Here is a 21510-nt window from a genome sequence, read left to right as displayed (position 1 = left end):
CTCAGGACAGGAAGAGCCCCGTAGGTTCCTCAGTTTGGGAAGTCTTAAAGGACACCTGCCATGTGCCGGGTGCTGTGTTGGCCACTGGTCTGCCTGGCTTCTGCTGTCAGAGGCAACTGGGTCATCTTATGTCTTTGGCTCAATTTTTCAAAGCATGTTTCAGTTTCGATTGTTGGAAGGGCGGTTTTGGGGATTTTGTTGTTGCTGTTGTTGTTTGCTTCTTAGGGCCACACCTGCTGCATATGGAGGTTTCCAGGCTAGAGGTGGAACTGGAACTACAGCTGCTGGCCTACACCATAGCCAGAGCAACTGTGGGTCCAAGCCACGTCTGCGATCTCTGCCACCGCCACAGCAACACCAGATCCCTGACCCACTGAGCGAGGCCAGGGATAGAACCTGCATCCTCATGGATACTAGTTGGATTCATTTCTGCTGAGCCACGGCAGGAGCTCCCAGGTTGTTGGAAGGACTGTTGTGGACCAAGGAGGTGCACTGTTAGGCATCTGGCAGGATACATGTGTATGGATGGGCAGTGCCAGCCGGTGATGCTGTGTAATCCTCACACCCCTTCTCTGAGGAGCAGAGCGTGATATCCCCATTCGATGGGTAAGAAAACAGAGGCTCAGCAAGGTCAAGCAGCTTGCCCAAAGGTACTGAGCTAAGCAAACAGGAGAATGGACATTGAGTCCCACTCAGCGTCTCAAATCATGCTAGCACCACTATTCAAGAATTAGGAAAGCATAGCCTGGGGCTGTAAAGTGCAAGTGGTCCATGGAGAGGAGGGCGAAGCAATGGAATTCTGAGAGCAGAGGTGAGAGCTCTTCACTGTGCTTGCCAAGGGCTCCCTGAGGATGTGAAGACCAGATCCCTGGGTGCCAGGCGGGCAGAGAGGGAACAGTCTCTCAGGCGAGGGAACTGGCCAGGGCAGAAGCACGGCCAGAGGTTAGGATGCTTGGCTGCTGTCTTTTGTTCTTGTTCAGCTCAGTCACTTATAGTCTACAGGTGCAAGGGGGAGAGAGGGGAAGAAAAGGGTCGTTGGGGGACTTCTCAGGTCAGAGACTAGACATGGATGCGGGAATGGGGTCGGATGCAAAAAGAGGTGGAGTGGGACAGTCAACTCAAAAAGTAGGGGGAAGGAGGCATTAGGAGGATGGGAATGACATATACACACGAGTGCCTGCCCCAGAGAATGAAGAGGAGCCTTCTGTAGAGCACAGGGAAATCTACTCAACAGTTTGTAATAACCTGTGGGGGAAGAAGGAATGGGTAGATATATGGGAGTTCCTGTTGTGGCTCAGCGGTAACGAACCCAACTAGTATCCATAAGGGTATGGGTTCAATCCCTGGCCTTGCACAGTGGGTTAAGGATCCGGCATTACCGTGAGCCATGGTGTAGGCTGCAGATGTGGCTAGGATCTAGCAGGGCTGTGGCTGTGGCGTAGGCTGGCAGCTGCAGCTCCGATTTGACCTCTAGCCTGGGAACTACCCTATGCCATGGGTGTGCCCCTAAAAAGACAAAAAGAAAAAACAAAGGGAAAAGAATGGATGCATGTGTATGTGTAACGGATGCACTTTCCTGTGCACCTGAAACTAATACAATATTGGAAGTCAACTCTACTCCAATAATTATTTTTTATTTTTTTATTTTATTTTTTTTATTTTCCCACTGTACAGCAAGGGGGTCAGGTTATCCTTACATGTATACATTACAATTACATTTTTCCCCCAGCCTTTCTTCTGTTGCAACATGAGTATCTAGACAAAGTTCTCAATGCTATTCAGCAGGATCTCCTTGTAAATCTGTTCTTAAGTTGTGTCTGATAAGCCCAAGCTCCCAATCCCTCCCACTCCCTCCCCCTCCCATCAGGCAGCCACAAGTCTCTTCTCCAAGTCCATGATTTTCTTTTCTAAGGAGATGTTCATTTGTGCTGGATATTAGATTCCAGTTATAAGTGATATCATACGGTATTTGTCTTTGTCTTTCTGGCTCATTTCACTCAGTATGAAATTCTCTAGCTCCATCCATGTTGCTGCAAATGGCATTATGTCATTCTTTTTTATGGCTGAGTAGTATTCCATTGTGTATATATACCACTTCTTCCGAATCCAATCATCTGTCGATGGACATTTGGGTTGTTTCCATGTCCTGGCTATTGTGAATAGGGCTGCAATGAACATGTGGGTGCACGTGTCTCTTTTAAGTAGAGTTTTGTCCGGATAGATGCCCAAGAGTGGGATTGTGGGGTCATATGGAAGTTCTATGTATAGATTTCTAAGGTATCTCCAAACTGTTCTCCATAGTGGCTGTACCAGTTTCCATTCCCACCAACAGTGTAGGAGGGTTCCCTTTTCTCCACAGCCCCTCCAGCACTTGTTATTTGTGGATTTCTTAATGATGGCCATTCTGACTGGTGGGAGGTGATATCTCATGGTAGTTTTGATTTGCATTTCTCTTATAACCAGCGATGTTGAGCATTTTTTCATGTGTTTGTTGGCCATCTGTCTATCTTCTTTGGAGAAATGTCTATTCAGGTCTTTTGCCCATTTTTCCATTGCTTGATTGGCTTTTTTGCTGTTGGGTTGTATAAGTTGTTTATATATTCTAGAGATTAAGCCCTTGTCGGTTGCATCATTTGAAACTATTTTCTCCCATTCTGTAAGTTGTCTTTTTGTTTTCTTTTGGGTTTCCTTTGCTGTGCAAAAGCTTTTCAGTTTGATGAGGTCCCATGGGTTTATTTTTGCTCTAATTTCGATTGCTTTGGGAGACTGACCTGAGAAAATATTCATGATGTTGATGTCAGAGAGTGTTTTGCCTATGTTTTCTTCTAGGAGTTTGATGGTGTCCTGTCGTATATTGAAGTCTTTCAGCCATTTTGAGTGTATTTGTGTGCATGGTGTGAGGGTGTGTTCTAGTTTCATTGCTTTGCATGCAGCTGTCCAGGTTTCCCAGCAATGCTTGCTGAATAGACTTTCTTTTTCCCATTTGATGTTCTTGCCTCCCTTGTCAAAGATGAATTGACCATAGGTGTCAGGGTTTATTTCCGGGTTCTCTCTTCTGTTCCATTGGTCTGTCTGTCTGTTTTGATCCCAGTACCACACTGTTTTGATGACTGTGGCTTTGTAGTATTTCTTGAAGTCTGGGAGAATTATGCCTCCTGCTTGGTTTTTGTTTCTCAGGATTGCTTTGGCGATTCTGGGTCTTTTGTGGTTCCATATAAATGTTTGGATTGTTCGTTCTAGTTCTGTGAAAAATGTCATGGGTAATTTGATAGGGATTGCATTGAATCTGTAGATTGCTTTGGGTAGTATGGCCATTTTTACAATATTGATTTTCCCAATCCAGGAACATGGAATATCTTTCCATTTCTTTACATCTTCTTTGATTTCTTTGATTAAAGTTTTACAGTTCTCGGCATATAGGTCCTTTACCTCCTTGGTCAGGTGTATTCCGAGGTATTTGATTTTGTGAGGTGCAATTTTAAAAGGTATTATATTTTTGTATTCCTTTTCTAATATTTCATTGCTGGTATACAGAAATGCAACTGACTTCTGAATGTTCATCTTATATCCTGCTACTTTGCTGAATTTATGAATCAGTTCAAGTAGTTTTTGGGTTGAGTCCTTAGGGTTTTCTATGTATAGTATCATGTCATCTGCATACAGTGACAGTTTTCTCTCTTCTCTTCCTATATGGATGCCTTTTATTTCTTTTGTTTGTCTAATTGCTATGGCTAGGACTTCCAAAACTATGTTGAAGAGCAGTGGTGAGAGTGGGCATCCCTGTCTTGTTCCAGATTGGAGTGAGAAGGCTTTCAGCTTTTCCCCACTGAGTATTATATTTGCTGTGGGTTTCTCATAAATGGCTTTGATTATATTCAGGAATGTTCCCTCTATACCCAGTTTGGCGAGGGTCTTGATCATGAATGGATGTTGGACTTTGTCAAATGCTTTTTCTGCGTCTATTGAGATGATCATATGATTTTTGACTTTTTTTTGGTTAATGTGGTGTATGATGCTGATTGATTTGCGTATGTTGAACCATCCTTGTGAACCTGGGATGAACCCAACCTGGTCATGGTGTATAATTTTTTTGGTATGTTGTTGGATTTGGTTGGCTAAGATTTTGTTGAGAATTTTTGCATCTATATTCATCAATGATATTGGGCGATAGTTTTCTTTTTTGGTGGTATCTCTGTCTGGTTTTGGAATGAGGGTGATGGTGGCATCATAGAATGTCTTTGGGAGTATTCCTTCTTCTTCAACCTTTTGAAAGAGTTTCAGGAGGATGGGCACCAATTCCTCTTTATATGTTTGATAAAATTCACCTGTGAAGCCATCTGGTCCTGGACTTTTATTTGTAGGGAGTGATTTTATGGCCTCATCAATTTCATTTCTAGTGATTGGTCTGTTCAGTTGGTCTGTTTCTACTTGATTCAGTTTTGGCAGGCTGGAAGATTCTAGAAAATTGTCCATTTCTTCCAGATTGTGAAACTTGTTGCCATATAGTTGTTCATAGTATTCTCTTATGGTTTTTTGTATTTCTGCTGTATCCGTTGTGATTTCTCCTTTTTCATTTATACTTTTGGTTATTTGGGTTCTTTCTCTCCTCTTTTTAGTGAGTCTGGCCAGGGGTTTGTCAATTTTGTTTACCTTTTCAAAGAACCAGCTCTTGGTTTTATTAATTTTCTCTATTGTTTTTTGAGTCTCTATTTTATTGATTTCTTCTTGATCTTTATTATTTCCTTCCTTCTGCTGACTTTAGGACTTTTTTGTTCTTCTTTTTCCAGTTCGTTTAGGTGGAGGGTTAAGTTGTCCATTTGGGATCTTTCTTCTTTTTTGAGAAAGGCCTGTATTGCTATAAATTTCCCTCTGAGCACTGCTTTCGCAGCATCCCATAGATTTTGAGCGGTTGTGTCTTCATTATCATTTGTTTCAAGGTAGTTTTTAATTTCCTTCTTGATTTCCTCATTGACCCATTGGTTTTTTAGTAGCATGTTGTTTAGTCTCCATGCAGTAGGTTTTTTCTCTTTCCTTTCCCATGGTTGATTTCTAATTTCATGGCATTGTGGTCAGAGAAGATACTTGAGATAATTCCTATGCTCCTAAATTTATTGAGATTAGCTTTGTGTCCCAAGATGTGGTCGATTCTTGAGAATGTTCCATGAGCATTTGAGAAGAATGTGTATTCTGCTTTTTTTGGATGTAGTGTCCTGAAGATATCAATGAAATCTAACTTTTCTACTGTTTCCTTTAGGATCTCTGTTGCTTTATTGGTTTTCTGTCTAGAGGATCTGTCCATTGATGTGAGGGGGGTATTAAGGTCTCCTACTATGATTGTCTTCTCATCAATATCTCCCTTTATGTCTGTTAATATTTGTTGTATGTATCTGGGTGCTCCTGTATTTGGGGCATATATGTTGATGATAGTAACATCCTCTCCTTGGATGGATCCCTTAATCATTAAGTAGTGTCCTTCTTTGTCTTTCTTTATGTCTTTTGTTTTAAAGCCTATTTTGTCTAATATGAGCGTTGCGACTCCTGCTTTTCTGTCATGTCTATTGGCATGAAATATTTTTCCCCACCCTTTCACTTTCAATCTATATGTATCTTTTGTCCTAAGGTGAGTTTCTTGTAGGCAGCATATTGAAGGTTTTTGCCTTTTTATCCACTCAGCCACTCTGTGTCTTTTGATTGGGGCATTCAGTCCATTGACATTTAAGGTGATAATTGATATATGATTATTTATTGCCATTTGAACCTCGTGTTCCAGTTGATTCTATGGTTCTCCATTCTTCCTTTCTTTTTTTTTTTTTTTTGGTTGGATGGTCTCCTGTTATTATCTGCTTGAGTGTATTTTTTTTTTTTCATTTTTTGCAAATGCAATATTTGGTTTTGGCTTGTGGTTGCCCTGTTTTTTAAGTATGCTAACCCCTTCCCATAATTGTGTGTTTTAGCCTGATGGTCCTGTAAGTTCAAACCCTTCATTACAATATTAAAATTAAGAAGAGAAACATACAAACAAACAAACAAAAAGGGTTATTTACTTCCTAACATCCCTTGCCCACATTTTATGGTTTTGATGACTCTTTTTTATTTTTTTCTTTTTAATTTTATTTTGTTTGAAGCATGTTCATGATTAAATCTGTATGCTGGCTTATTTGAGTGACTGCTCTCTGATTGCGGTTTCCTCAGTCCTAGTTCTTCCTCTTCTTCTTCTTTTTTTTTCTTTTCTTTTTTCTTCCCTTTCCTTCCTTTCTTTTTGGTTTAGAGAAGCCCTTTCAATATTTCCTTTAACCTGGGTTTTGTGTTGCAGTATTCTTTAAGTTTTGTTTGTTGGAAAAAATTTTTATTTCCCCTTCTATTTGAAATGTATATTCTTGCTGGATAGAGTATTCTAGGTTGCATATTTTTTCCTTTTAGCACTTTAAATATCTCTTGCCATTCCCTCCTGGCCTGTAGTGTTTCTGTAGAGAAGTCAGCTGATATTCTTATGGGGGTTCCCTTGTAGGTAACATTCTGTTTTTCTCTTGCTGCCTTTAGGATCCTCTCTTTATCACTAACTTTTGCCATTTTTATTATGATGTGTCTTGGTGTGGGTCTATTTGGGTTTCAGTTTGTTTGGGGCCCTCTGTGCTTCTTGTATCTTGAACCCAGTATCCTTGAGATTTGGGAAGTTTCCATCGATAATTTCTTCAAATATATTTTCCATCCCCTTATCTTTTTCTACTCCTTCTGGAATTCCTATTATGCATAGATTGGCCCCCTTTATATTATCCCATAGGTCTCTTATATTGCTTTCCAGTTTTTTGATTCGGTTTTCTGTCTGTTGACCAGATTGAGTGATTTCCATATTCTATCTTCCATATCACTGATTCGTTCTTCTGCATTATTCATTCTGGTTTTTACTGCCCTTAGTTCAGTTTGCATCTCTGCCAATGAATGTTCTAGTTTTTCTTGGCTCCTCCTTATATTTTCTAGTTCCTTTCTGAGGGTGTCTGCATTACTGTTCATATCTTCTCTTAATTCCTTCAGTATTTTCACTATTTCTCTTTTGAACTCCAGGTCTGTCAGACTGCAGAGATCTGTTTAATTGTTGGCTGTTTTAGGTGAGTTCTCCTGTTGGTTTGACTGGGGGTGGTTTCTCAGCTTCTTCATCTTGCTTGTTGTTTTCTTTCTCCTGAGGGAGTTGTACTCTCCGTTATCGGGCAGTGTTTGCCTTGTCACTGCTGTGGAATATTTCCTGAGGGCTGGTGTTGTTGGTCAATCTTTTTTGAGGCAGTGTGGCTTTTCTGGAGTGTTGATGGGGCTAACAGTGTTTCTTTGAAGCAAAGGAGGACTTCCTGAGGGCAGACAGGACTGGGAGGTCCACACCACGATGGTAGCAGATTTCACTTGGTCATGCAGAGCTTGCTCTGGTGTTTTTAGGCTGTGGGGTTCTTGCAGGGGGTTGGCGGTGTTGGGCAGCTGTTCCTCAGGAGTGCAGCACCCCCTTGGGGCTGGAGCAGCTATCTGGGTCACTGAGAACCTAAGAGGCTCTTCCCTAGGGCAGCCCAACTCAGAAGGCTGAGAATGTAGGCGGACCTTTTCACAGTCTGGCCGAGCTTGTTGCAGCTTTTCTGGGCTGCAGGGGCTCTTCTAGGGGGCTGGTGGTGTTGAGCAGCTATTCCGCGGGAGTGGGGCACCCCCTAGGGGCTTGGGCAGGTAGCAGGGCCACTGGAAACCCAAGAGGCTCCTCCCCAGGGCAGCCCGACTCAGAAAGACCGTCTGAGATCTTTTCCCGGCTTGGTCAGGCTTGTTGCAGCTTTTCTGGGCTGCAGGGGGTCCTGCCTGGAGCTGGCAGTCCTATGCAGCTAATCCACTAGGGCACCCCCTGGGGGCTAGGGCGGGTAGCAGGGCCGTTGGAAACCGAAGAGGCGCCTCCCCGGGGCAGCCCGACTCAGAAAGACCATCTGAGATCTTTTCCCGGCTTGGCCAGGCTTGTTGCAACTTTTCTGGGCTGCAGGGGGTCCTGCCTGGAGCTGGCAGTCCTATGCAGCTGATCCACTAGGGCACCCCCTGGGGGCTAGGGCGGGTAGCAGGGCCGTTGGAAACCGAAGAGGCTTCTCCCCGGGGCAGCCCAACTCAGAAAAACCGTCCGGGAATTAGGCAGATCTATTCACGGCCTGGCTAGGCTTGTTCTAGCTTTTCTGGGCTGCAGGCCTTTTCTCGGGGGCTGGTGGTGTTTGGTGCTGCTCTGCGGAAGTGTAGCCCCTCGAAAGGGCAAGCAGGCCTGTGCAGGGACAGCCCCTGCGGTGGTAGGCCTCAGGCAATTGTTGAGGCCAGCCCTCCTGGATGGCAGGCAGCCCCAGGTTCCGAGAGAGTGTAGGGGGTGGTGGGGGTGGGGGGAGGGGATGCACTGGGAAGCACAGCTTTCAGCTAGCTAGTGGGCCTGTAAGCTTGCTGTGGCGTGGGGGGTATTCTATGGGGACCAACCCCTTCTTCTCTCCCCTCCCCAGCATGGGTGCAGACCAGGCTCTTTTCCCAGGTTCCCTCTGATGCGGCTTTCCACTTCCCCGCCCGTAGAGTATTGCTCCCTTCCTCTGTGACAGCTTTGTTTTCTAGTCTCCCAGGCAGTCTCTGCCCCGTCAAATGGTTTCTAGACCTCCCAAGCAGTTTCCGCTCCGCCCCGCCCCCCTAGCCTGGGCATCCCCCGGTGCCCAGCCTCGGTGGGCAGCCCCCACCCAGGCATCCCCCGGCCCTTTCCCGGGGACTAACCTCTGGAGCCGAGGACTCGGTGCCCAGCCGCCACCCAGGCGTCTCAATTTTTGGTGACTGTGCCCGTAGTTCAGATGGTCCGTTCGGGTCTTGATTGGCTTTTCCGTACTCCAACTTACTGCTACACTCTTCTCTGCGTCTGGAGATTCCTCCGGTTCGTTTGATCTTTCCCCCGTGTAGGTGACTTTCCAGGGTGTGGGATCCCTTTCTCCTCCGCAGTTCCCTTTCCAGAGCGCCCGTCCCGCTCAGATTCACCTTCTCTCACTCTCCTCTTTTCTCCCCCTTTCTGCCCCGTAATGTCACGAACTTCTTGCCGTTATTGGAGTTTAGGTTCTTCTGCCAGCGATTGGTTGCTGTTCTGTGCAAGTCATTTATTCTGTAGATGTGCTTTTTTTTTGTTGTGTTTGTGGGAGAGGGCGAGCGTGTCCCCCTACTCCTCCGCCATCTTGTCCTCTCCCCCCAATAATTATTTTTTAAAGGGCCCCATCCTTCCTGGTCATGTGGGCATTTATACATCTGATCGCAGCAGAAGATGCTTCTTTAACCCACATTGCTCCTTAGCAAAGAAACCGCCTTTACAATAAAATGGCGTATTGGTTCTGAGTCTAAGCTCAGATGCTTGGATCCTGCAGCAAATAAGGACACACAGAATTGTTTCCATGGCTGGGTGTGGCTGGGAAGATCCCTACTGTGGCGGGGGCCAGGGGTCAGGAGCTCAGGTTATAGGGCTGCGCGCCACTGGATTCCCTTGGGGAGGTGATTGTCTGCTCCCTAAGGAAGCTGCAGTGCACTCCTGCTCTGCCTCCGCCCCAGTGTGACTGATGCCCGCTGCTTTATGCTGCACCACTGCCAGATCACCCATCGTAAGCCCACATGGTACCTGCTGCAGGGCTCTGTGCTGATGTGGCTTTCAGGTGCCTCTTAAGGACGGTTAAGCTCCAAATGCCCCGATGAGGTCGGTGGCTTCTCAGAAACTTGGAGAGAGCATGTGCAGTCCCAGTCACCAATGTGGTCAAGATAGAGCGGGCGTATCTGAAGGTGGGGCTGGTGAAGATGCCCCCAGCTGGGTGAGACGCCACGCTTGCGACGTGTGACTCTTGTTGGCAAATAATAGAAACTCACTCATGGTAGCTCAAAAATGGGGGCACTCGTTCTGCAGCACAGGGGTGTGGTCGGTGCCAGGAGGGGCGGGCACCCTGAGCAGCTGAGTCGTCAGGCCCCGTGGTGGCAGCATCCCCCCGACGCCCCTCCCAAACCTCCCACCTTGTGACCCCTGCCCTCTCTCCTGGTTTCCCTCTGTACTCCATTCTTTGTTATTTTTGCTCCCGAGTGTGGCTGCTTCAGTTCTTGCCCAACACGTGGCAGAGAACAGTGACCCCGGAGAACTGAGTTCTCAGTTCCAGCAGCCAGCGGATTTAGCCGTGCCGCCCAAATGCCTGGGAGCAGCCCGAATGGAGATCTGGGGAGCTGTCATCGCTACTCAGCACGGCCCTGATGGAACCAGGGGCAGGTGGCTCAGACCTGACTTCCAAATGGAGCACGAGGTGGAGCAGGGCTGGGGAGGTAAATGACTCTTATAGAAGGTGGGAGTCCCCGGAGGTGTGTTTAAAGTTAGCCATGGGGTGAGGAAGCTTCCTTTCTTTCCTGCTCTCCCTCCATCCCTCTCTTCTCTCTTTCCTTCGTCCCATCCATCCTTCCTTTCATCTATCCTCCCTCCCCCACTCCCTCCCTCCCTTCCTCCCTCCCTCCCTTCCACCTTCCCTCCTTCAGCAAGTACTTTTCGGATGCCTTCCACACCCACTGCAGTGTGGTCAGAGCTGGAGTGAAAGGGGTGAAGCAGACAGACACAGTTCCTGCCCTCATGGAGCCGCCACCACACTAGTGACACAGGAAGCCTGGAATTAGAGCGTTTTCAGCCGACTGTGGACTGACAGCTGTGCAAGGTGCTAGGAAGGAAGGCTAATGGGCTCCTGAGACCTCAGAGCAGAGGCTTCCATGAGGAAGTACCCATGAGAGGTGTCTGGGTCCTAAGCTCATCCCAGGGCAAAGACAAGGCATATGAAACATCGCTGGGGCTGCTGGGGTAGAAGGTGGGACCCAGAACTGGCAGGTGCCCAGGGCAGGTACACAAGGGGTCTGGTTGGAGGGTACGCCTGCTCAGTAACAAACATGCACGTGGAGTGTCAGGCTGTATCCCCAAGTGTGGGCTTGGCCGTCAGTGCAAGGGGCAGCTGCCCATATAGGGTTTAAACCATCAAGTGACGTGGGCGCCTTCATAATTTGTGAGGATTGCTCTTTGGAGGCTGAGAGGGGCAAGCGTGGAGACAGGAGATCCTAGCAGCCTGTGGGTGGGAATCCACAAAGCGGTGTGTGGCCACATCTACAGCAATAGAAACATTGCAGCAGCCGGCCCTGCTCAGGGGTCATCAGCATCAGTGTCCTGGAAGTAATTGGCGTGCTACTCTGTGCATCCGTTCGGACAGAGAGCAGAGGTGGCCTCTGCTAATGCATGGAGCCAGCAGTCACCTCCACTCTTCCTGACTTGGTGCCCGCGTCCTTTCCCGGTTCCTTCACTTGCAGCTCTTTAGCTGGGGCAGAGTCTCAGAAGGGTGAAAATTCCATGCAGTTTCTGCGGGGCCCACCATTCTCCCTGGTCACAAATTGCTCTTTAGGTAGTTTGCAAGAGTAATTGCAAACTTGGGGCCCTCTTAGTTTTTTTTTTTTTTTTTTTTTTAAACTCCGTCACTCCTTTGGCACGCTAGAGCACATCTCAGATTTTCCTTGCTGTCTGGTGCCTTCGCTAATGACCATTTCTGTTCTCACCTTGGAACAATGGGTTTCAGCCTCTGTTATCATAAAACAATCCACCTAACAGATTTGACAGACTCTTATTCATGGGAAGGGACGGGGGCTTATAAAATTCATTCCAACTGCAGGCTGGTTTATGAACAGCTATAAAGATGTGGGCAGGGAGCTGACACAGATGTGAAATGAACCTTATCACCTGTGTGCCAAGCACGAGACCAGGATGCTCAGAGAAGACTGCTTTCTGGGGTACAGTTCAGTGCCCCCTCCTTGACCCTGTAACGCTGTGGGTCAGGGAGCAATCGCGTCCTAGGCTTTCCCGGGTGGTGAGCAGCTGCTGAGAGTCTGGGCACAGTGCCAGGTGACAAGGCTACTGAGTTGGATCAAATATTGTCCTTGCCCTCCAGGAGTTCACAGCCTGGACAAGGCCGAGGCTGCAGTGCCTTAGAGAGAGTGTGGGATTCTTGCTGGGGGCAGGGGTGGGAATGTGCGAAAGGTCACGGGGCCGCTGGAAAAGTTTCAGTCCTGCTGGATGGATCAGTAAAAGCTATAGAGAGAAGAGCATGTGTGGGTGGAGGTTGAAGAAGGCACCCACTTTGGGGCAGGTGACTGGAAGGATGACATGGTCAAGGGGCTGGAGGCGTTGCAGGGTCATGTGGCTTGAGAGAGGCTTGGCTTAGCCGGATCTTAGAGTGTGTGCGTGAGTGTCTTAAGAGACAGAGCAAGTGACTGAGACGAGGAGGGGCAGGGCTCAAGGGGGTTGACGCTGATCACAGGACCTATGACCAGTGTATCTATGGAGAGATGATCCGTCTGCCTAGAATATACTACTCCTATTTCTATTATTAGGGCACAGGTAATTCTCCAGCTGAGGCGTACTATGAATTTATAGACAAAACCCATATAGTTGGCTCTTCATTTCTGCATGATCCTAATTCTTCTTGCTGCGTCGTCTGGCTGTGAGCCTCCCATCCAAGATCTCAGCGCCACTGCCACGTCCTTGGTACAGCCTTCCCTGGCATCCCGGGCAAGATTTTTCCTCCCCCACTAGAATGTAAGCACCAGGGGGCCAGTGCTTGGCTTTACAAAAGGCTTAATACATAATAATACAGTTTTAAATGGCCTTGACCTTGTGGCAGGCACAAAGCTAAGTGCCTTACAAATGTTAAATTTCAACACTCACCCCTCTCCATTGATGTAGGTGCTATGTTTTGTTTATTTTTTATTTTATTTTTTTTCTTTTTAAGGGACGTTCCCATTTGCTGCAGATGTGCCCTTAAAATAGGGGTCGAATTAGAGCTGCAGCTGAACCCTATGCCACAGCCACAGCAACACTGGATCTAAGCCACATCGGCAATCTACACCACAGCTTGTGGCAATGCCAGATCCTCAACCCACTGAGTGAGGCTTGGGGATCAAAGCTGCATCCTCAGAGAGATGATGCCGAGCCCCTGCGGGACCTCTCAGGGCTACGTTTCTTCCCATGTTACTGAGACAGAGAAGGGTGCAGTGATGTATCTGTGGTCACAAAGCTGGTAGATGTGGAGCTATGGATAGATGGATGGATGGAAGGGAAGAAGGCTGGAAGGTCATTGGATAGATGGAGGTACTATGGAGCCAGACTTGGATCCACTCTCCCACTCACAGTAAAGCCGATCTGTTGACACTGGCTTGCAGTGATGGAAAGTGCAGCATTTATTGTGGGCACCAGACAAGGAGGTCGGGGCAGCTAATGTTCAAAGAACCCAAACTCCTCGATGGATTTCAGGGAAGAGTTTTTAAGGGCAAGGTGAAGGAGAGGAGTCGCAGGGTATGTGATCAGCTTATGCCCAGTTCTCTTATCTGGTGGATGGTGAGATCACAGGGTGGGGCCACAGGGGTTACATCATCAATACGCAGACTCCTGCTGGTCTGGGGGCTACATGCTCATGGTCATCAAGTAGTTAATGTCTTCCATTTGGTGGGGGGTTTAGTGTCTGCAAAACCTCAGGAATGGACATCAGATACTGTTATGTATGTACTTCAGGGAGGAACTAAAGATTCTGTGGCTGCTATAGAGATGATTTACTGTATAAATTGTTTCTAGTTTTCCTGACCCAGCTGCTACTTTTGTCATGAAATGTTCACATCTTTTCAATCATTAATTCTTAAGCCAGGCTTTTGTGACTCAGGGGAAGCCTGAAAGACGAGAGCTTTTCTACAAACAAGAGACAGGCAGAGGACATGGGGGCAGGGCTGTCTCTCGGGAAGGCCCCGTAGGGTCCTGCCTGGTGACAGATGGATAAACACTGTCACCACCATCCTTGCCCTTCATAGCTATCTTTACCCTCAGGCCTCTCCAGACACTTGTCTCTCTTTCCAGTATTTTGGAACCACTGGATGTTATCAGATGTTCTCATTCATCAATGCCAGTGACTCACCATATGTGAAGTTAAAAAAAAAAGTTTGTCGTATTAAAAAGCAGGGTGTATTTTTTAAAATGTATCTGCAAATAATGTTTATAATTGAGCTCTGAAACTTGTGAATTGCATTGAGTCTGGATATAGGTTATATCACTACTTGATAGGGATAATTGAAAGAAGACTAGATTAAGATTGTAGAACCCTGCCAACCAGTTGCATCTCTGTTACTTCTTTCAGAGAGGGAGCAGACAGGGGCCAACTCTCTTGAGTACAAGGTGCCAAATATATCTTTCTGATCTATTAGTAAATCTTGATTTTCCTGGTTGAAGTTGACCTTTCTTCCCCCAACTCACTGAGTTATATGATATTATAATGGCCATTTGCAGTTCAGGTGGTATTTGGTTTATTTAAATATTAATGAAAGGGAATATTGCTCCTTCTGATTGGGTGATGATGGCCATGTTTATGAAATTTATTATTGATGGGACACCTTATATCGCAGTTTTATTCATTGCAAGATGAAGTCACTTTGAGCCTTAGCTATTACGGGCTTGATATAACAGCATCTTGGCATTCTAGAATTAAAAAGAAACTTAGAGTTGATTTCTTTCCTCTTGCCTAATCCCTGCAGGAAATTCTCAGTAACATCTCTAAAAGATTCATCTTTCCTTGAGCACATCCTGCACCAAAGAGCTCACTCTGTAAGACAAGCCGACAAGAGAATGGTTCTAAACTTGGTGTCCAGTTGCCCAAGTTCAAATCCAAGGCTCCGCTACCTATATGTACACTTTGTACAATTTACTCCAGGTGTCTGAGCCTCAGTTTTCCTCTTCTGAAATAAAAGAGTAAGGTTTTCCTAATTGAAGTGAAAGGTTTCCAAGCATTCAGTGAAAAATTGGAAGGTTTGATCTTAATCCTTTTCCTCACCATCATCACTATCATCTTATTAAATTCACTGGTGAATAATCACAACCCTCTTTGGAAGGTGAACCAGTTGTGACTCTGACGCAAAAGATGCAAACCCCATTCAAGAGTACATTCCTCCGATACTAAAATCTCCCTTCTCTTCCTCCCTAGGAAACTGCTCAACGAACTCATGCGAGTGGAACTTACAGCTTCCTTGATCGGACTCCGCATTCAGTAAGTGCGACCGCTTCAAACCGGTCATTACTTCAATCCAGCCATTGCTTTGACTGTGTTTGCGATGAAAAGCTTTCTTCTGTGGACCTGGGGTTCCCACAAACACTTTATTACCTGCCTGTGTCTTTCTTTTCTGCATCACTGCATTGGATTCAGAGATGAGAAGAGGGCTGCCTAGGTAGGACTCCCGCAAATAATAGAGGAAATATCGGCGTTTATGGATGGGTTAACCCTAGGGTGAAATGCCTGCGGGTTAAATTAGATGTGCTTTTGTTTTCTTTTTGTTCCCTAAGTTTTTCTCCTGGGAACACGCTGTTCCCCCTCTCCTGGTCAAGGACCCTGTTAAAAGTCAAAAGAAATGGCTTCAAACAGACCAATTAGTGGGACCATCTATTTCTTTGGGCATTTAAGATCAGTTCGTGTTGCCCTTTCGGAGCCAAAATACATTACTTGTATATAAAGATGAGTGCGAAAAAAGAAAAAAAGTTCTGTGCTTAAGATGCTGGGGTACCTTTTGGAAATTTCATTTGTTTTTAGCAAGTAAACCCTCTCCGCCGTTTGCCTTTCTCATCGCGCACGAGGACTTTATTTTCCGTGAAGGTAGCAGCATTTTCCCCAATCCCGACTTTTTCTGATACACCAGCAGCATTCGGGGAAGTGGTGGAGGTGCACCTGCAGCTCCCTAAAATCTCCGCCATCAACTCTCCCGTGCAGGAGTCCTGGCGGGCGAGCCATTTGTTACTTGAACAGATCGGTCATAATTTAACAAATATCAAAATGTCCAAAGGACAAATGTCCTAAGGAAATATTTATTTTTTTCCAAGATGTAGCTTCCTTCCTCGGTTTCAGAATTTCTTCACATAGTCTATTTCTGAGGGTGGTGGAGACTATAATTTGACACATCAAAAATAAAGGGGCAGGTAGCCTTGGAGGCTGGGGGTGGGGGGGGAAGAGGCTGATCAAAGGGAATTCTTTGGCCCTCACTGGTATTGTAAGACTCCTCTTTATTGCTCTGGCATTTGCATATTCGAAGGGAGCCTGAAAGAAAGAAAAAGACAGAATAGTCGCGGCCAGCGCCTTGCTACATCAGAATGCCTAAGTGTAACCCTGATCAGCTAAAGCTTGTATCACACAGGAGATTAGACCCACAGCTTTTGTTCCCAATAATAAAGGAAATTTCATGTCTAATTCCTTCCATGTTACATCCATCCTTTAATGCCTTTGAAGTTCAGGCTACAGCATTTCCTGAAAACGGGGAGATATTATAAGTGAAACAAGGAGGGGGCTGTTTGGCTCGCAGTCTGTTCGGATCTATTTGGTGTAAAGTTAAATCAGCATGTTGCTTTAGCGGTTCCCCTCTCAAAGGTGTGCTGTTCTCCTGGACACCTATGTGATGCTGATGTGGGCAGGAGAGGGATGGAGGAAGGATGCTTTGGAGGATGGGTTCTCCTGTTATGTAGGCTCCTCCTACCTTTCTCTTTACCTTCTTCTCAACATGATACAAATTACTGCTTCTCAGGAAAAAATGCATGTTCCAATCCTAGACTGGTGCTGAAGTTTCTAACCTAGGGGAGGCTCTGGTCCCCGAGATAATTAGTAGAGTGTTGTAAAGAACTCATGTTAATTTGTCTTTGGATATGGTATTTCCATATCTACAATTACAGTCAGAAGGGAAAAAGAAGTATTAATTTGCTACTCCAAGCTAGTGTGCAGATATCTGATTTAAAAAAAAAAAAATTAAGAAAGAGAATTCCCGTTGTGGCTCAGCAGTAATGAATCCGACTAGTATCCATGAGGACACAGGTTGGATCCCTGGCCCCGCTCAATGGGTTAAGGATCCAGTGTTGCCATGAGCTGTGGTGTAGGTTGCAAACATGACTCGGATTCTGCTTTGCTGTGGCTGTGGTGTATGCCAGCAACCGCAGCCCCAATTCCACCCCTAGCCTGGGAACCTCCATATGCCGAAGGTGCAGCCCTAAAAATAGACAAACAAACAAATAAATAAATAGTAAAAACGAAGACATGGAAACCCCCTCATTGGGAATATTGGCAGCTGTGGCCCAATCTCTGTGTGCCTAACAGATTTCAATCTAGATTCCCAGGGATCATAGCTTCTCTGGCACAGTGAAAACCACAGTCACCGCCCCCCCCCCCACCCCCAGGGCCAACACATCACTTCTAGATCAGAGATGGCATCCTGGGAGGTTGCTTGGTTACCAGGAAAACAGGTGACCTGGCATCTACATCCAGCCATGGGCCTGGTCCTGGCACCTTCTTGACCAATCACATGTGTGGTACCTCGCTGGTCAGGAGACTGCACCTGCCCTCGTGAGCATTTTACCGGGAACCATGACTTCGCAGTTGGAATTTGCTCAGATCTGCTGCCATGCCTGATGTTGTGGCTAATCTCTCACCTCGGTCAGAGACAGGGCTTGATGTCTCTGCTGGCTTCAGAAAAATCAATGTCCATTTTCTCCTTCCAAAGTCTGGTTACCTCTCGTTATTTATTTTTTTCCAGAGTGTTGCATTTGTCTGGGGACTCTTTGGGCATAGATTGGCCAGCATATGTGAATATAGAGGGTTCATGCCCATGACCCAATCTCGGGATCAGCTTCTGGCTCCTCATGTCCCTTTGTGACCTCTGTGCTAGAACGAAAGCTTCAGGGGGCTGGTGGTAGTGGGGTCATGGGTTGCACTTCAGCCTCAGAGTAATTCCCTACAACGTAAATTTAACGTCCAAAGGAAGCCTTCCTCTGGCCTCTGTCGCCTGTGTCTCCTGTCAGATTGCACGTGTGTGGCATGCTATATCAGAATTATAATTAGTTCATTAATGGAGCAAAAACAAATCTAAGGTCTTCTCTTCTTTAGCCCAGTGCCATCCAGTAGAACTTTCTGGGATAATAGGAATATGCTTTTTCTGTGTTGTGCGGTGTGGTAGCTGCAAGCCAGGTATGGCCATTGAGCATTTAACATGTGGTGACTACAACTGGGGAACTAAGTTTGTGATTTTAATTGTTTTGAGTTTCTTTAACTTTAAACGGTATCATGTGGCTAGTAATGGCCTACCATATTGGCTGGGGCATTTCTAGACTAGAGGTCCTTTGAGTACAGGGGCCAGGTCTGAATTGTCCATCCTTCAGTGCAGGCTGATACATCAGCTAGCATAGACTGGGATGGATATGGGTGGGTAAAATCCTGCTGTCCCAAACCCCTAAGCATCTTTCACCCCCTCCAATTCCATATGCTTTATCCCCCCACATGGATCCTGACCCAGAACTGAAGGGTTAATGGTCCCTCAGCACCATCCTCCACTACCCCCCCAACATGTGTCTATTCTGATTGGTTGGAGCCTGATTTCTGCCGACTGTTAAATAATACATTAGCTCTGATTGTATCCACAGCATCTATGGTAGTAACGGCCATAAGAGACAATCGGTATGCGTTGAATGTAGTGATGGGTGAACACATGGAGAGATGGGTGGGGGGACAGATAACTGATTGCCCCTCACCTTCTGATGGACTCTGGTGTAAGTGGGGAAAACAGAAAGGACAGCAGACCAGAGACGAGTCTGGGCCACCCTGGTGGCTGGTTTTTGTCCTCGACTTAGCACTTGGTATTTTTCTTCATAGCCTCTACCTCTGCTTTGTCAACTGCGAAGCCTGGAACAACTGTTCCACATCTCACTGAGTGCCCGTGCCAAATCCAGCACAGATCGCTGTATCTCTTCACTGGCACTCCTGACTCCAAAATGTCCAACACTCAAATTGGACCAAACCCCACTCACTCACCCAAGGACACCATGCTCTTCCCGGGGACCCCAGTCTCAAGCACCCATCATCACTGACGTTGTCTTATTCTTCATCCACCCCTGAGAGAGGGGGGCATTTTGGACCAGGGCTTTCTTAAAGCCCAACTTCCATCCCCGCTGTTGGCATCCCACTCCGCAGACACCTTCACATGGCCGTGAACTCTTCCTTAGAGGTCCTCACACCTAAAGCCACCTTCCCCTGGCTTCCCTCCTGTATATTGGAGACTAACATTCCTGAAGCGTGAATATCACTTAGCTCCTTGTTGAATAAGCTGGTTCCTACCTGACACTTTGCCTTGTCTTCGGGCATCCCTACCTACCTTCTATTCCAAGGAAGCAAGTTGATTTCTCGACTTCTCTGTGTGTTTGTTTCCCAATTCCGAGCCCTGTCTATCCTCAACCTCACCAGCAGGGGCACCCTTCTCTGTGATCTTAGTATAGAGATGCCTCAACTTGTGTCTAGATCAGAGATGGAGTTCTGGGAGGTCGCTTGCTTACGGGGAAAACAGGTGACCTGGCATCTACCTCGGGCCACAGGCCTGGTCCCTGCATCTTCACCAAATAAGATCTTCCTCACGAAGGACGTTTTCCCTGTGTACTTGAGTTCCTTGATCCCCCTTTGTAGGATAAAGAGACTCCCGACTCTCTTTTCAGTGTAGAAGGTTGACCCCTGCGATAATATTTTTAGAGCAAACAAGCGTAGAACTGTGCAAAAGTGATTAGAAAGACAAAGAGTAGTGATGATCGCCTAGGGAGGTGGAATTCTCTTGAGTTAAAGAAGTCAGCAGCTTGACCATAAATGGGAGAGGTCAGGCATCTTTTGGGATTCCAGAGGGATGCAGAGCAAGAGTGGCAACAGCATAAAAGCATTCATTTAATTGCTGGCCAGGCCAAGGGTGGGGTGCATGTCACTTGATTTGGTGCCTTATGGTCCAGAGGGCACACAAAAGGATGCTCCCTGACCTGTCCATTTGCTGTGTCCCTTCACCAACCCTCCAGACACCCTTGTTCCCACATTCTACATGTGTATCTCTTGTCTCGCCTAAGCTGCTGCATGGCAGAGCTCGGATATATGCTTCCTTCTCTCCCTAGCTCCCCTCTGCTAGATTGGGAGTAGGAATTCCGGGGATTATTTTGATTTAATGCGTATGTGAAAGTGGGAGGTGAGAGAAGAGAATGTAGGCAGAGAATTAGAGGAAGAGAAGCATTTCCTTCTGCTGCCTTTATTGTTCGAACAGAGGAAGGTAAGAAAGAATGAAAGTTTTGAGGAAGTTTTGTGTACGAGAAATACTAGGATTTGAGGACCCTGGAGAGAGAAGAGAGAAGCCTGAAGTTGCAAACCACTGCCTGCCTTGTTATTCTCTGTCATTTCACTTAGAATACATCTGCCACATACTTGTCATGACTCCAGTTAGCCTGTTTATTGCTTGTGTGTTATCTGGATCCTGCATTGGGCTGGAGGAGCTGTGAAAGCCTGGTGTGTGTCTTCTCGCTTACTTCTGTGCCCCTAACACCCCCCAAATGAGACGCACAGACCTATTTTTAAATTTTTTTTATTAAATTATGGTTGATTTACAATATTCCTTCAATTTCTGCTGTACAGCAGGGACCCAGTCAATATACATTCTTTTTTTTTTTTAATAGTATCTTCCATCATGTTCTAACCCAAGAGATTGGACATAGTTCCCTGTGCTGTACAGTAAGACCCCACTGCTTATCCATTCTAAATGCAATAGTTTGCATCTACGAACCCCAAACTCCCCGTCCATCCCAGTCCCTCTCCCGACCCCCTTGGCAGCCTCTGTTCTCCATGTCTGTGAGTTTGTTTCTGTTCTGTAGGTAGGTGCCTTTGTGCCCTCTTCAGATTATTCCACATGTAAGTGCTCTCATATGGTACCTGTCTTTCTCTTGCTGACTTCTTTGCCTTAGGATGAGAATCTCTCGGTGCATCCATGCCCAGATCTATTTTGAATGAGTCAGTCGGTTTCATAGATGCATATGGTTTGTGGGATGGTCACACTCTTTGTACTTCCATCCGTTCTTCTGTCATCCACCTCCATCCCACCTCCCAGTCCAGATCAACCTCTGAAACATCCAGAGAACCAGGCTAGCTGTCCTGGCTTTATGAACTGACCGTGTGATTTTATTTTATTTTATTTGTTTGTCTTTTTGCCATTTCTTGGGCCACTCCTGAGGCATATGGAGGTTCCCAGGCTAGGAGTCGAATCGGAGCTGTAGCTGCCAGGCTACACCACAGCCACAGCAACTCGGGATTTGAGCCGTGTCTACGACCTACACCGCAGCTCATGGCAACGCCAGGTCCTTAACCCACTGAGCAAGGCCAGGGATTGAACTCGCAACCTCATGGCTCCTAGTCGGATTCGTTAACCACTGTGCCGCGACGGGAACTCCACGGACCGTGTGATTCTTAACAACCCATGTGACCAATCTGACTTAAATTTCCCCATTAGAAAAAAATAATGATAATAGTAAGGAACTCGCGTGGTCGGTCACCGAAGGCCCTTTCCAACTTGGAATTCAGTGAGGAAACAAGAAAGATGGAAACTAGGCCACAGCAGAGGACGTTGAGGGGAAGTGTC

At 46.5% G+C, this 21510-nt stretch overlaps 1 protein-coding gene across 2 annotated transcripts in view; it reads left to right on the top strand.

Annotated features, from left to right (window-relative positions):
• RBFOX1 (RNA binding fox-1 homolog 1) overlaps nucleotides 1–21510 on the top strand; it is a 1607565-nt gene that overhangs the window by 272630 nt on the left and 1313425 nt on the right. For both annotated transcript variants that reach the window (XM_047780555.1, XM_047780550.1), the window contains exon 2: nucleotides 15039–15101. The gene's annotated coding sequence lies outside the window, so the exon portion shown is untranslated. The remainder of the gene's footprint in view (nucleotides 1–15038; nucleotides 15102–21510) is intronic.

This window comes from Phacochoerus africanus, chromosome 5 (assembly GCF_016906955.1).
Source record: "Phacochoerus africanus isolate WHEZ1 chromosome 5, ROS_Pafr_v1, whole genome shotgun sequence".
NCBI lineage: Eukaryota > Metazoa > Chordata > Mammalia > Artiodactyla > Suidae > Phacochoerus > Phacochoerus africanus.
Note: the sequence above shows the minus strand (reverse complement) of the source record. Positions and strands in the feature narration are given on the sequence as shown.